Source organism: Ranitomeya variabilis, chromosome 2 (assembly GCF_051348905.1).
Source record: "Ranitomeya variabilis isolate aRanVar5 chromosome 2, aRanVar5.hap1, whole genome shotgun sequence".
Classification (NCBI taxonomy): domain Eukaryota; kingdom Metazoa; phylum Chordata; class Amphibia; order Anura; family Dendrobatidae; genus Ranitomeya; species Ranitomeya variabilis.
In genome coordinates, this window is record NC_135233.1 from 607,223,658 (window position 1) to 607,237,178 (window position 13,521).

Below are 13,521 nucleotides of genomic sequence, written 5' to 3' on the forward strand. Positions count from 1 at the left end.
CCCTTAAAGTGCATTGCTGAAGCGGGATTATAAGAAAAGAAGTCTGAGGTTTTTTTTTTTTTGTTTTTTTTTCTTCCTCCCCTTTATCTCTGAGTGGCTTGAAGCTCTGCTGCAGACATGAATGTTCAGACTCTGATTACTAGTGTGGATCAGCTTGCTGCACGTGTGCAGGGCATTCAGGATTTTGTTATTAGCAGTCCTATGTCAGAACCTAAGATACCTATTCCTGAGCTGTTCTCTGGAGATCGATTTAAATTTGGGAATTTTAGGAAAAATTGTAAATTGTTTCTATATTTGAGACCTCGTTCGTCTGGAGACTCAGCCCAACAAGTTAAAATTGTTATCTCCTTCTTGCGTGGCGACCCTCAGGATTGGGCTTTCTCATTGGCGCCAGGAGATCCAGCATTGGCAAATATTGATGCGTTTTTTTCTGGCGCTCGGATTGCTTTATGAGTAGCCCAATCTTGAAATACAGGCAGAAAAAGCATTGCTGGCTATCTCACAGGGCCAGGATGAAGCTGAGGTGTACCGCCAAAAATTTCGGAAATGGTCCGTGCTTACTCAATGGAATGAATGTGCTCTGGCCGCAAATTTCAGAAATGGCCTTTCTGAAGCCATTAAGAATGTGATGGTGGGTTTCCCCATTCCTACAAGTCTGAATGATTCTATGGCTCTGGCCATCCAGGTTGATCGGCGTTTGCGGGAGCGCAAAACTACTAATCCTCTGGCGGTGTTGTCTGAACGGACACCTGACTCAATGCAATGTGATAGAATCCTAACTAGAACCGAACGGCAAAATCATAGGCGTCAGAATGGGTTGTGTTTTTACTGTGGTGATTCTACACATGTTATCTCGGCATGCTCTAAACGGCCATCAAAGGTTGTTAGTCCTGTCGCCATTGGTAATTTGCAGCCTAAGTTCATTTTGTCTGTGACCTTGATTTGCTCATTATCTTCCTACCCTGTTATGGCGTTTGTGGATTCAGGTGCTGCCCTGAGTCTTATGGATTTATCGTTTGCCAAGCGCTGTGGTTTTGTCCTAGAGCCTTTAGAAAATCCTATTCCTCTTAGAGGAATTGATGCTACGCCATTGGCGGAGAATAAACCGCAGTATTGGACACAAGTGACCATGTGCATGTCTCCTGAACATCGGGAGGTGATTCGTTTTCTTGTTTTGCATAAAATGCAGGATTTGGTCGTTCTGGGTCTGCCATGGTTACAGACCCATAATCCAGTTTTGGATTGGAAGGCAATGTCCGTGTCAAGTTGGGGTTGTCAGGGAATTCATTGCGATTCCTCGTCGGTGTCTATTGCTTCTTCTACTCCTTCTGAAGTCCCTGAGTATTTGTTGGACTATCAGGATGTATTCAGTGAGTCCAGGTCCAGTGCCCTTCCTCCTCATAGGGACTGTGACTGCGCTATAGATTTGATTCCTGGTAGTAAGTTTCCTAAGGGACGACTATTTAATCTGTCTGTACCTGAGCATGCCACGATGCGTGCTTATATTAAGGAGTCTTTGGAGAAGGGACATATTCGCCCATCCTCTTCCCCTCTTGGTGCGGGATTTTTTTTTGTGGCCAAGAAGGACGGGTCTTTGAGACCGTGTATAGATTATCGGCTTTTGAATAAAATCACTGTCAAATTTCAGTATCCTTTGCCACTATTGTCGGACTTGTTTGCCCGGATTAAGGGTGCCAAGTGGTTCACCAAGATAGATCTTCGCGGTGCGTACAACCTTGTGCGCATTAAGCAGGGAGATGAATGGAAAACTGCGTTCAATACGCCCGAAGGTCATTTTGAGTACTTGGTGATGCCTTTTGGGCTTTCTAATGCCCCCTCAGTGTTTCAGTCCTTTATGCATGACATTTTCCGGAAGTATCTGGATAAATTTATGATTGTTTATCTGGATGATATTCTGGTTTTCTCTGATGATTGGGATTCTCATGTAAAGCAGGTCAGGATGGTGTTTCAGGTTTTGCGTGATAATGCTTTGTTTGTGAAGGGCTCAAAGTGTCTCTTTGGAGTGCAGAAGGTTTCCTTTTTGGGTTTTATTTTCGCCCCTTCTACTGTGGAGATGGACCCAGTCAAGGTCCGAGCTATTCATGATTGGACTCAACCCACGTCCGTTAAGAGTCTTCAGAAGTTCTTGGGTTTTGCTAATTTCTACCGTCGTTTTATTGCTAATTTTTCTAGCGTTGTAAAACCTTTGACGGATATGACCAAGAAAGGTTCTGATGTTGCTAATTGGGCTCCTGCGGCCGTGGAGGCCTTCCGGGAGTTGAAGCGCCGGTTTACTTCGGCGCCTGTTTTGTGCCAGCCTGATGTCTCACTTCCCTTTCAGGTTGAAGTAGACGCTTCTGAGATCGGTGCAGGGGCTGTTTTGTCGCAGAAAGGCTCTGGTTGCTCTGTGATGAGACCATGTGCTTTTTTTTCTAGGAAATTTTCGCCTGCTGAGCGGAACTATGATGTTGGTAATCGGGAGTTGTTGGCTATGAAGTGGGCATTTGAGGAGTGGCGTCATTGGCTCGAGGGAGCTAAGCATCGTGTGGTGGTCTTGACTGATCACAAAAATCTGATGTACCTCGAGCCCGCTAAGCGCCTGAATCCTAGACAGGCTCGTTGGTCGTTGTTTTTCTCCCGTTTTGACTTTGTGGTCTCGTACCTGCCTGGTTCAAAGAATGTGAAGGCTGATGCTCTTTCTAGGAGTTTTGTGCCTGACTCTCCTGGAGTCTCAGAGCCAGCGGGTATTCTTAAAGAGGGAGTAATCTTGTCGGCCATTTCTCCTGATTTGCGACGTGTGTTGCAGAGATTTCAGGCTGGTAGACCTGACTCTTGCCCACCTGACAGACTGTTTGTTCCTGATAAATGGACCAGTAGAGTTATTTCCGAGGTTCATTCCTCAGTGTTGGCAGGGCATCCTGGGATTTTTGGTACCAGAGATTTGGTGGCTAGGTCCTTTTGGTGGCCGTCCCTGTCGCGGGATGTGCGATCTTTTGTGCAGTCCTGTGGGATTTGTGCTCGGGCTAAGCCTTGCTGTTCTCGTGCCAGCGGGTTACTTTTGCCCTTGCCCGTCCCGAAGAGGCCTTGGATGCACATTTCCATGGATTTCATTTCAGATCTTCCGGTGTCTCAAGGAATGTCTGTCATCTGGGTGGTCTGTGATCGTTTTTCCAAGATGGTCCATTTGGTGCCCTTGCCTAAATTGCCTTCCTCTTCCGATTTGGTTCCTTTGTTCTTTCAGAATGTGGTTCGTTTGCACGGCATTCCTGAGAATATCGTGTCTGACAGAGGATCCCAGTTTGTGTCCGGATTCTGGCGATCCTTTTGTGCTAGGATGGGCATCGATTTGTAATTTTCATCTGCCTTTCATCCTCAGACTAATGGCCAAACGGAGCGAACGAATCAGACGCTTGAGGCTTCAGGAATTTCAGGCTGACAAACCTGACCGCTGTCCAGTGGGGAAACTGTTTGTTCCTGATAGATGGACTAGTAGAGTGATTTCTGAGGTTCATTGTTCTGTGTTGGCTGGCCATCCTGGTATTTTTCGTACCAGAGATTTGGTTGGTAGGTCCTTTTGGTGGCCTTCTTTGTCACGTGATGTGCGTTCTTTTGTGCAGTCCTGTGGGACTTGTGCGCAGGCCAAGCCATGTTGTTCCCGTGCTAGTGGGTTGCTTTTGCCTTTGCTGGGCCCTGAGAGGCCCTGGACGCATATTTCTATGGATTTTATTTCTGATCTTCCGGTTTCCCAGAAGATGTCTGTCATCTGGGTTGTTTGTGACCGGTTCTCTAAGATGGTCCATTTGGTGCCTTTGCCTAAATTGCCTTCCTCTTCCGATTTGGTTCCTTTGTTCTTTCAGAATGTGGTTCATTTGCACGGCATTCCTGAGAATATCGTGTCTGACAGAGGATCCCAGTTTGTGTCCAGATTCGGGCGATCCTTTTGTGCTAGGATGGGCATCGATTTGTCATTTTCATCTGCCTTTCATCCTCAGACTAATGGCCAAACGGAGCGAACGAATCAGACGCTTGAGGCTTATTTGAGATGTTTTGTTTCTGCAGATCAGGATGATTGGGTGACCTTCTTGCCATTGGCTGAGTTTGCCCTTAATAATCGGGCAAGTTCCGCTACTTTGGTTTCGCCATTTTTCTGCAACTCTGGTTTTCATCCACGGTTTTCCTCGGGTCATGTTGAACCTTCTGACTGTCCTGGGGTGGATTCCGTGGTGGATAGGTTGCAGCGGATTTGGAATCTTGTGGTGGATAACTTGAAGTTGTCACAGGAGAAGGCTCAGCGCTTTGCCAACCGCCGCCGCGGTGTGGGTCCCCGACTTCGTGTTGGGGATTTGGTTTGGTTGTCTTCTCGGTATGTCCCTCTGAAGGTTTCCTCTCCTAAGTTTAAGCCTTGCTTTATTGGTCCTTATAAAATTTTGGAAGTCCTTAATCCGGTGTCGTTTCGTTTGGATCTTCCGGTGTCGTTTGCCATTCACAATGTGTTCCATAGGTCTTTGTTACGGCGGTACGTGGTGCCTATGGTTCCTGCTGTTGAGCCTCCTGCTCCGGTGTTGGTTGAGGGCGAGTTGGAGTATGTGGTGGAGAAGATCTTGGACTCTCGTCTCTCTAGACGGAGGCTTCAGTATCTGGTCAAATGGAAGGGCTATGGTCAGGAGGACAATTCCTGGGTGGTCGCCTCTGATGTTCATGCGGCCAATTTGGTTCGTGCCTTTCACGCTGCTCATCCTGATCGCCCTGGTGGTCTTGGTGAGGGTTCGGTGACCCCTCCTTAAAGGGGGGGTACTGTTGTGAACTATATTTCTTGGCTCCCTCTTGTGGTCATTAGCGGTATGGCACTTGGAGTGTCTTTCTCCAGGTTGGCACTCACCTGGTTCGTTTGGCCTGGGTGTGCCTATATAAACTTCCTGGATACTCTGTATTGTGCCTGGATTCGTTGTTATCAGACCTAGTCTGTTTTCTCCTGTCTCCTGGTCTCCTGATTTTGCAAGATAAGCTAAGTCCTGCTTTCTTATTTTTGTGTATTTGAATTTCCCTTATTTTGTTCCAGCTCTGTTTAAAATGTGATTCCTGATTTTGCTGGAAGCTCTAGGGGGGCTGTTATTCTCCCCCCACACCATTAGTCGGTGCGGGGGTTCTTGGATATTCAGCGTGGATATTTTGTAGGGTTTTTTGCTGACCGTATAAGTCATCTTCCTATTTTCTGCTATTAGTCAGTGGGCCTCTCTTTGCTAAATCTAGTTCATTCTTACGTTTGTCATTTCTTCTTACCTCACCGTTATTATTTGTTGGGGGCTTGTATTATAACTTTGGGGTCTTTTCTCTTGAGGCAAGAGAGGTCTTATTTTCTCTGAAAGGGTTAGTTAGTTCTCCGGCTGGCGCGAGACGTCTAGAACCAACGTAGGTACGTTCCCCGGCTGCTATTAGTTGTGGGCTAGGATCAGGTATACGGTCAGCCTAGTTACCACTTCCCTATGAGCTGGTTTTTTGTGTTTGCAGACTAAGCTGGTACTCCTGAGATCCTCTGCCATTAGGATCACAACAATCCTGTGTTATCTACTTTATATAGAGATGTTATCAGTCATTGTACAGGAGGAGGAGGTGAGCTGTGACATCACCTATTGAGAATGGTGGATCCTGTGTTATCCACTGTATATAGAGGTGTTATCAGTCAGTGTACAGGAGGAGTTGAGCTGTGACATCACATATTGTGAATGGTGGATCCTGTGTTATCTGTTGTGAATTCTGCTCTTGGGTTCCCTCCGGTGGTTGTTGATAGTGATGCAGTTGTCCCTGGGTTGCAATCCTGGGCAGGTGTCCCTGCTGATTGCAGCTCTGACTGGGATATTTAGGTGTGCAGGATTCATTAGCCCTTGCCAGTTGCCCATTTTTCTTGGAGGTTTTGCATCTCTGTCTGGTTCCTTCTGCCCTGCTGCCAAATCAGCAAAGATAAGTGTCTGGTTTTGTTTCTACAGCACACATGCTGTGTGCTTTACAATTCAGTACTATTCAATGTTTTTTCTTGTCCAGCTTAGACTGTGTTTGGATATTTCAGTCAAGTTGGATTCTCAGGAGATGCAGATATACATTCCATGTCTTTAGTTAGATGGTGGAATTTTTGTATTATCTGCTGTGGATATTTTGTAGGGTTTTAATACTGACCGCTTAGTATTCTGTCCTATCCTTTTCTACTTAGCTAGCGTGGCCTCTTTTGCTAAATCCTGATTTCTGCCTGCGTGTGTCTTTCCTCTAATACTCACAGTCAATATTTGTGGGGGGCTGCCTATCCTTTGGGGTTCTGCTCTGAGGCAAGATAGAATTCCCATTTCCATCTATAGGGGTATTTAGTCCTCCGGCTGTGTCGAGGTGTCTAGGATGTGTTAGGTACACCCCACGGATACTTCTAGTTGCGGTGACAGTTTAGGGTTTGCGGTCAGTACAGGTTCCACCTACTCCTGAGAATGTCTCATGCGGCTCCAAGGTCACCGGATCATAACAGTACAACTAGCCAACAATGAGTTAAATGCATCTCAGAAGAAGGGAAGAAAGAGCCATTTTTTTTTCTGTAGCCTGCTTTGTCTTTTCTTCCCTCTTTTTCTCTGGGTGGCTGAGGAGTCTTGTGCTAGCATGGATGTTCAGGGATTAGCTTCTCGTGTAGAGCAGCTTGCTGCTAGGATACAGGATATTTCTGATTATATTGTTCAGACTCCAGTTTTAGAGCCTAAGATTCCTACTCCTGATTTGTTTTTTGGGGACAGGTCCAAATTTTTGAGTTTTAAAAACAACTGTAAACTGTTTTTTGCTCTGAGACCTCGATCCTCTGGTGATTCCATTCAGCAGGTTAAAATTGTCATCTCCCTGCTGCATGGTGATCCTCAGGATTGGGCCTTTTCCCTGGAATTTGGGAATCCGGCCTTGCTTAATGTATACGCCTTTTTTCAGACTTTAGGATTATTATATGATGAACCAAATTCTGTGGATCAAGCGGAGAATACCTTGTTGGTCCTGTCTCAGGGTCAAGAAGCGGCAGAATTGTATTGTCAGAAATTTAGAAAATGGTCTGTGTTGACTAAATGGAATGATGATGCTTTGGCGGCAATTTTCAGAAAGGGTCTTTCTGAATCCGTTAAAGATGTTATGGTGGGGTTTCCCACGCCTTTTGGTCTGAGTGATTCTATGTCTCTGGCCATTCAGATTGATCGGCGTTTGCGGGAGCGCAGAACTGTGCGCGCTGTGGCGTTGTCCTCAGAGCAGATGCCTGAGTCAATGCAGTGTGATAGGATTCTGTCTAGAATGGAACAACAGGGATTCAGACGTCAGAATAGGTTGTGTTTTTATTGTGGCGATGCTTCTCATGTCATTTCAGTCTGCCCTAGGCGTACAAAGAGGATCGCTAGTTCATTTACCATCAGTACTCTACAACCTAAATTTTTATTATCTGTGTCCTTGATCTGCTCATTATCATCATTTTCTGTCATGGCGTTTGTGGATTCAGGCACCGCCTTGAACTTAATGGACTTTGAGTTTGCCAGGCGTTGTGGTTTTCCCTTGCAGTCTTTGCAGAACCCTATTCCTTTAAGGGGCATTGATGCTACACCTTTGGCTAAAAATAAGCCCCAGTTCTGGACACAGGTGACCATGTGCATGGCGCCAGCCCATCAGGAAGATTGTCGATTTCTGGTGTTGCATAATTTACATGATGCTATCGTGCTGGGGTTTCCGTGGTTGCAGGCACATAATCCTGTGTTGGATTGGAAGTCTATGTCTGTGACTAGTTGAGGATGTCAGGGGGTTCATAATGATGTTCCTTTGATGTCAATCTCCTCTTCTTCCACTTCTGAAATTCCAGAGTTTTTGTCTGATTTTCAGGATGTATTCGATGAGCCCAAGTCCAGTTCCCTTCCACCGCATAGGGACTGTGATTGTGCGATTGACTTGATTCCAGGCTGTAAGTTTCCTAAGGGCCGACTTGTCAACCTGTCTGTGCCTGAACATACAGCCATGCGGAGTTATGTTAAGGAGTCTTTGGAGAAAGGACTAGTGTTGAGCGATACCGTCCGATACTTGAAAGTATCGGTATCGGATAGTATCGGCCGATACCCGAAAAGTATCGGATATTGCCGATACTGATACCCGATACCAATACAAGTCAATGGGACACCAAGTATCGGAAGGTATCCTGATGGTTCCCAGGGTCTGAAGGAGAGGAAACTCTCCTTTAGGCCCTGGGATCCATATTAATGTGTAAAATAAAGAATTAAAATAATAAATATTGATATACTCACCTCTCCGGAAGCCCCTGCACCTCACCGCTGTTAACCGGCAGCCTTCTTTGCTTAAAATGAGCGCGTTTAGGGCCTTCCATGACGTCACGGCTTCTGATTGGTCGCGTGCGCTCATGTGACCGCCACGCGACCAATCACAAGCCGTGACGTCATTCTCAGGACCTAAATTCCTAATTCTAGGAATTTAGGACCTGAGAATGACGTCACGGCTTGTGATTGATCGCGTGGCGGTCACATGAGCGCACGCGACCAATCAGAAGCCGTGACGTCATGGAAGGTGCTGAACACGCTCATTTTCAGCAAAGCAGGCTGCCGGTTACTACCAGGGCGCGTCAGAGGGTGAGTATATCCCTATTTTTTATTTTAATTCTTTATTTTTTACATGGATATGGATCCCAGGGCCTGAAGGAGAGTTTCCTCTCCTTCAGACCCTGGGAACCATACACTGGGAACTTCCAATTCCGATTCCCGATACCACAAAAGTATCGGATCTCGGTATCGGAATTCCGATACCGCAAGTATCGGCCGATACCCGATACTTGCGGTATCGGAATGCTCAACACTAGAAAGGACATATTCGGCCATCTTCTTCGCCGTTGGGAGCAGGATTTTTTTTTGTTGCTAAGAAGGATGGCTCCTTAAGACCCTGTATTGATTATCGCCTCTTGAATAAGATCACGGTCAAGTTTCAATACCCTTTACCTCTGCTTTCCGATTTGTTTGCTAGGGTTAAGGGGGCTAGTTGGTTTACTAAGATTGACCTTCGGGGGGCATATAATCTTGTTCGTATTAAGCAGGGTGATGAATGGAAAACTGCGTTTAATACGCCTGAAGGCCATTTTGAATACCTTGTGATGCCATTCGGGCTCTCTAATGCTCCATCTGTTTTTCAGTCCTTCATGCACGATATCTTCCGGACTTATCTTGATAAATTCATGATTGTATATTTGGATGACATTTTAATTTTTTCCGATGATTGGGAGTCTCATGTGAAACAGGTCAGGATGGTATTTCAGATCCTTCGTGATAATGCTTTGTTTGTGAAGGGGTCTAAGTGTCTCTTTGGAGTGCAGAAGGTTTCTTTTTGGGGCTTTATTTTTTCTCCCTCATCTATAGAGATTGATCCGGTTAAGGTTCAGGCCATTCATGATTGGATTCAACCCACATCTGTGAAATCAGAAATTTTTGGGCTTTGCTAATTTTTATCGCCGTTTCATTGCTAACTTCTCCAGTGTGGTTAAACCCTTGACCGATTTGACGAAGAAAGGCGCTGATGTGATGAATTGGTCCTCTGCGGCTGTCTCTGCCTTTCAGGAGCTTAAACGCCAATTTACTTCTGCCCCGGTGTTGCGTCAACCAGATGTTTCTCTTCCGTTTCAGGTTGAGGTTGACGCTTCTGAGATTGGGGCAGGGGCCGTTTTGTCTGAGAGGGATCCTGTTGGTTCCTTGATGAAACCGTGTGCCTTCTTTTCCCGTAAGTTTTTGCCCGCTGAACGCAATTATGATGTCGGCAATCGGGAGTTGTTGGCTATGAAGTGGGCGGTTGAGGAGTGGCGACATTGGCTCGAGGGAGCTAAGCACCGTATTGTGGTCTTGACCGATCATAAAAATCTGATTTACCTCGAGTCTGCCAGGCGGCTGAATCCTAGACAGGCTCGATGGTCCTTGTTTATTTCCCATTTTGATTTCGTGGTCTCGTATCTTCCGGGTTCTAAGAATAATAAGGCTGATGCCCTCTCTAGGAGTTTTTTGCCTGATTCTCCTGAGGTCCTTGAACCGGTCGGCATTCTGAAAGAAGGGGTGGTCCTTTCTGCCATTTCCCCTGATTTACGACGGGTTCTTCAGGAATTTCAGGCTGACAAACCTGACCGCTGTCCAGTGGGGAAACTGTTTGTTCCTGATAGATGGACTAGTAGAGTGATTTCTGAGGTTCATTGTTCTGTGTTGGCTGGCCATCCTGGTATTTTTCGTACCAGAGATTTGGTTGGTAGGTCCTTTTGGTGGCCTTCTTTGTCACATGATGTGCGTTCTTTTGTGCAGTCCTGTGGGACTTGTGCGCAGGCCAAGCCATGTTGTTCCCGTGCTAGTGGGTTGCTTTTGCCTTTGCTGGGCCCTGAGAGGCCCTGGACGCATATTTCTATGGATTTTATTTCTGATCTTCCGGTTTCCCAGAAGATGTCTGTCATCTGGGTTGTTTGTGACCGGTTCTCTAAGATGGTCCATTTGGTGCCTTTGCCTAAATTGCCTTCCTCTTCTGATTTGGTTCCGTTGTTTTTTCAGCATGTGGTTCATTTGCATGGTATTCCGGAGAATATTGTGTCCGACAGAGGGTCCCAGTTTGTTTCTCGGTTTTGGCGGGCCTTTTGTGCTAAGCTGGGCATTGATTTGTCTTTTTCTTCCGCATTTCATCCTCAGACAAATGGCCAGACCGAGCGAACTAATCAGATTTAGAAACTTATCTGAGATGCTTTGTGTCTGCTGATCAGGATGATTGGGTGGCTTTCTTGCCATTGGCCGAGTTTGCCTTAATAATCGGGCTAGTTCGGCTACCTTGGTTTCGCCCTTCTTTTGTAATTTTGGTTTTCATCCTCGTTTTTCTTCGGGGCAGATTGAGCCTTCTGACTGTCCTGGTGTGGATTCTGTGGTTGACAGGTTGCAGCAGATTTGGGCTCATGTGGTGGACAATTTGGTATTGTCTCAGGAGGAGGCTCAACGTTTTGCTAACCGTCGTCGGTGTGTTGGTTCACGGCTTCGGGTTGGGGATCTGGTCTGGTTGTCTTCCCGTCATGTTCCTATGAAGGTTTCTTCCCCTAAGTTTAAGCCTCGCTTTATTGGTCCTTATAGGATTTCTGAGATTATTAATCCGGTGTCTTTTCGATTGGCCCTTCCGGCTTCTTTTGCTATCCATAATGTCTTCCATAGATCTTTATTGCGGAAATATGTGGTGCCCGTTGTTCCCTCTGTTGATCCTCCGGCCCCTGTGTTGGTTGATGGGGAGTTGGAGTATGTGGTTGAGAAGATTTTGGATTCTCGCTTTTCGAGGCGGAGGCTTCAGGACCTTGTTAAATCGAAGGGTTATGGCCAGGAGGATAATTCTTGGGTTTTTGCCTCTGATGTCCATGCTGCTGATTTGGTCCGTGCCTTTCATCTGGCTCGTCCTGATCGGCCTGGGGGCTCTGGTGAGGGTTTGGTGACCCCTCTTCAAGGGGGGGGGGGGTACTGTTGTGAATTCTGCTCTTGGGTTCCCTCCGGTGGTTGCTGATAGTAATGCAGTTGTCCCTGGGTTGCAATCCTGGGCAGGTGTCCATGCTGATTGCAGCTCTGACTGGGATATTTAGGTGTGCAGGATTCATTAGCCCTTGCCAGTTGCCCATTTTTCTTGGAGGTTTTGCATCTCTGTCTGGTTCCTTCTGCCCTGCTGCCAAATCAGCAAAGATAAGTGTCTGGTTTTGTTTCTACAGCACACATGCTGTGTGCTTTACAATTCAGTACTATTCAATGTTTTTTCTTGTCCAGCTTAGACTGTGTTTGGATATTTCAGTCAAGTTGGATTCTCAGGAGATGCAGATATACATTCCATGTCTTTAGTTAGATGGTGGAATTTTTGTATTATCTGCTGTGGATATTTTTAGGGTTTTAATACTGACCGCTTAGTATTCTGTCCTATCCTTTCCTATTTAGCTAGCGTGGCCTCTTTTGCTAAATCCTGATTTCTGCCTGCGTGTGTCTTTCCTCTAATACTCACAGTCAATATTTGTGGGGGGCTGCCTATCCTTTGGGGTTCTGCTCTGAGGCAAGATAGAATTCCCATTTCCATCTATAGGGGTATTTAGTCCTCCGGCTGTGTCGAAGTGTCTAGGATGTGTTAGGTACACCCCACGGCTACTTCTAGTTGCAGTGACAGTTTAGGGTTTGCGGTCAGTACAGGTTCCACCTACTCCTGAGAAAGTCTCATGCGGCTACAAGGTCACCGGATCATAACAGTTATCTACTGTATATAGAGGTGTTATCAGTCATTGTACAGGAGGAGGTGAGCTGTGACATCACCTATTGTAAATGGTGGATTCTGTGTTATCTACTGTATATAGAGATGTTATCAGTCATTGTACAGGAGGAGGTGAGCTGTGACATCACCTATTGTGAATGGTGGATCCTGTGTTATCTTCTGTATATAGAGGTATTGTCAGTCATTGTACAGGAGGAGGAGGTGAGCTGTGACATCACCTATTGTGAATGGTAAATCCTGTGTTATCTACTGTATATAGAGGTATTATCAGTCAGTGTACAGGAGGAGGTGAGCTGTGACATCACATATTGTGAATGGTGGATAAAGTGTTATCTACTGTATATAGAGATGTTATCAGTCATTGTACAGGAGGAGGAGGTGAGCTGTAATATCACCTATTGTCAACGGTGGATCCTGTGTTATCTACTGTATATAGAGGTATTATTAGTCATTGTACAGAAGGAGGAGGTGAGCTGTGACATCACCTATTGTGAATGGTGGATCCTGTGTTATCTACTGTATATAGAGGTATTATCAGTCATTGTACAGGAGGAGGAGGTGAGCTGTGACATCACCTATTGTGAATGGTAAATCCTGTGTTAATTACTGTATATAGAAGTGTTATCAGTCAGTGTACAGGAGGAGGTGAACTGTGACATCACATATTGTGAATGGTGGATCCTGTGTTATGTACTGTATATAGAGGTGTTATCAGTCAGTGTACAGGAGGAGTTGAGCTGTGACATCACCTATTGTGAATGGTGGATCCTGTGTTATCTACGGTATATAGAGGTGTTATCAGTCAGTGTACAGGAGGAGTTGAGCTGTGACATCACCTATTGTGAATGGTGGATCCTGTGTTATCTATGTTATATAGAGGTGTTATCAGTCAGTGTACAGGAGGAGTTGAGCTGTGACATCACCTATTGTGAATGGTGGATCCTGTGTTAACTACTGTATATAGAGGTGTTATCAGTCATTTCACAGGAGGAGGAGGTGAGCTGTGACATCACCTATTGTGAATGGTGGACCCTGTGTTATTTATTGTATATAGAGGTATTATCAGTCATTGTACAGGAGGAGGTGAGCTGTGACATCACATATTGTGAATGGTGGATCCTGTGTTATCTACTGTATATAGAGTGTTATGATCCTGGTGGCAAGGATCGCAAACTGACCTGCTAAGTAACAGAAATCCTTAGGACAAGCTCTGGGGATGTG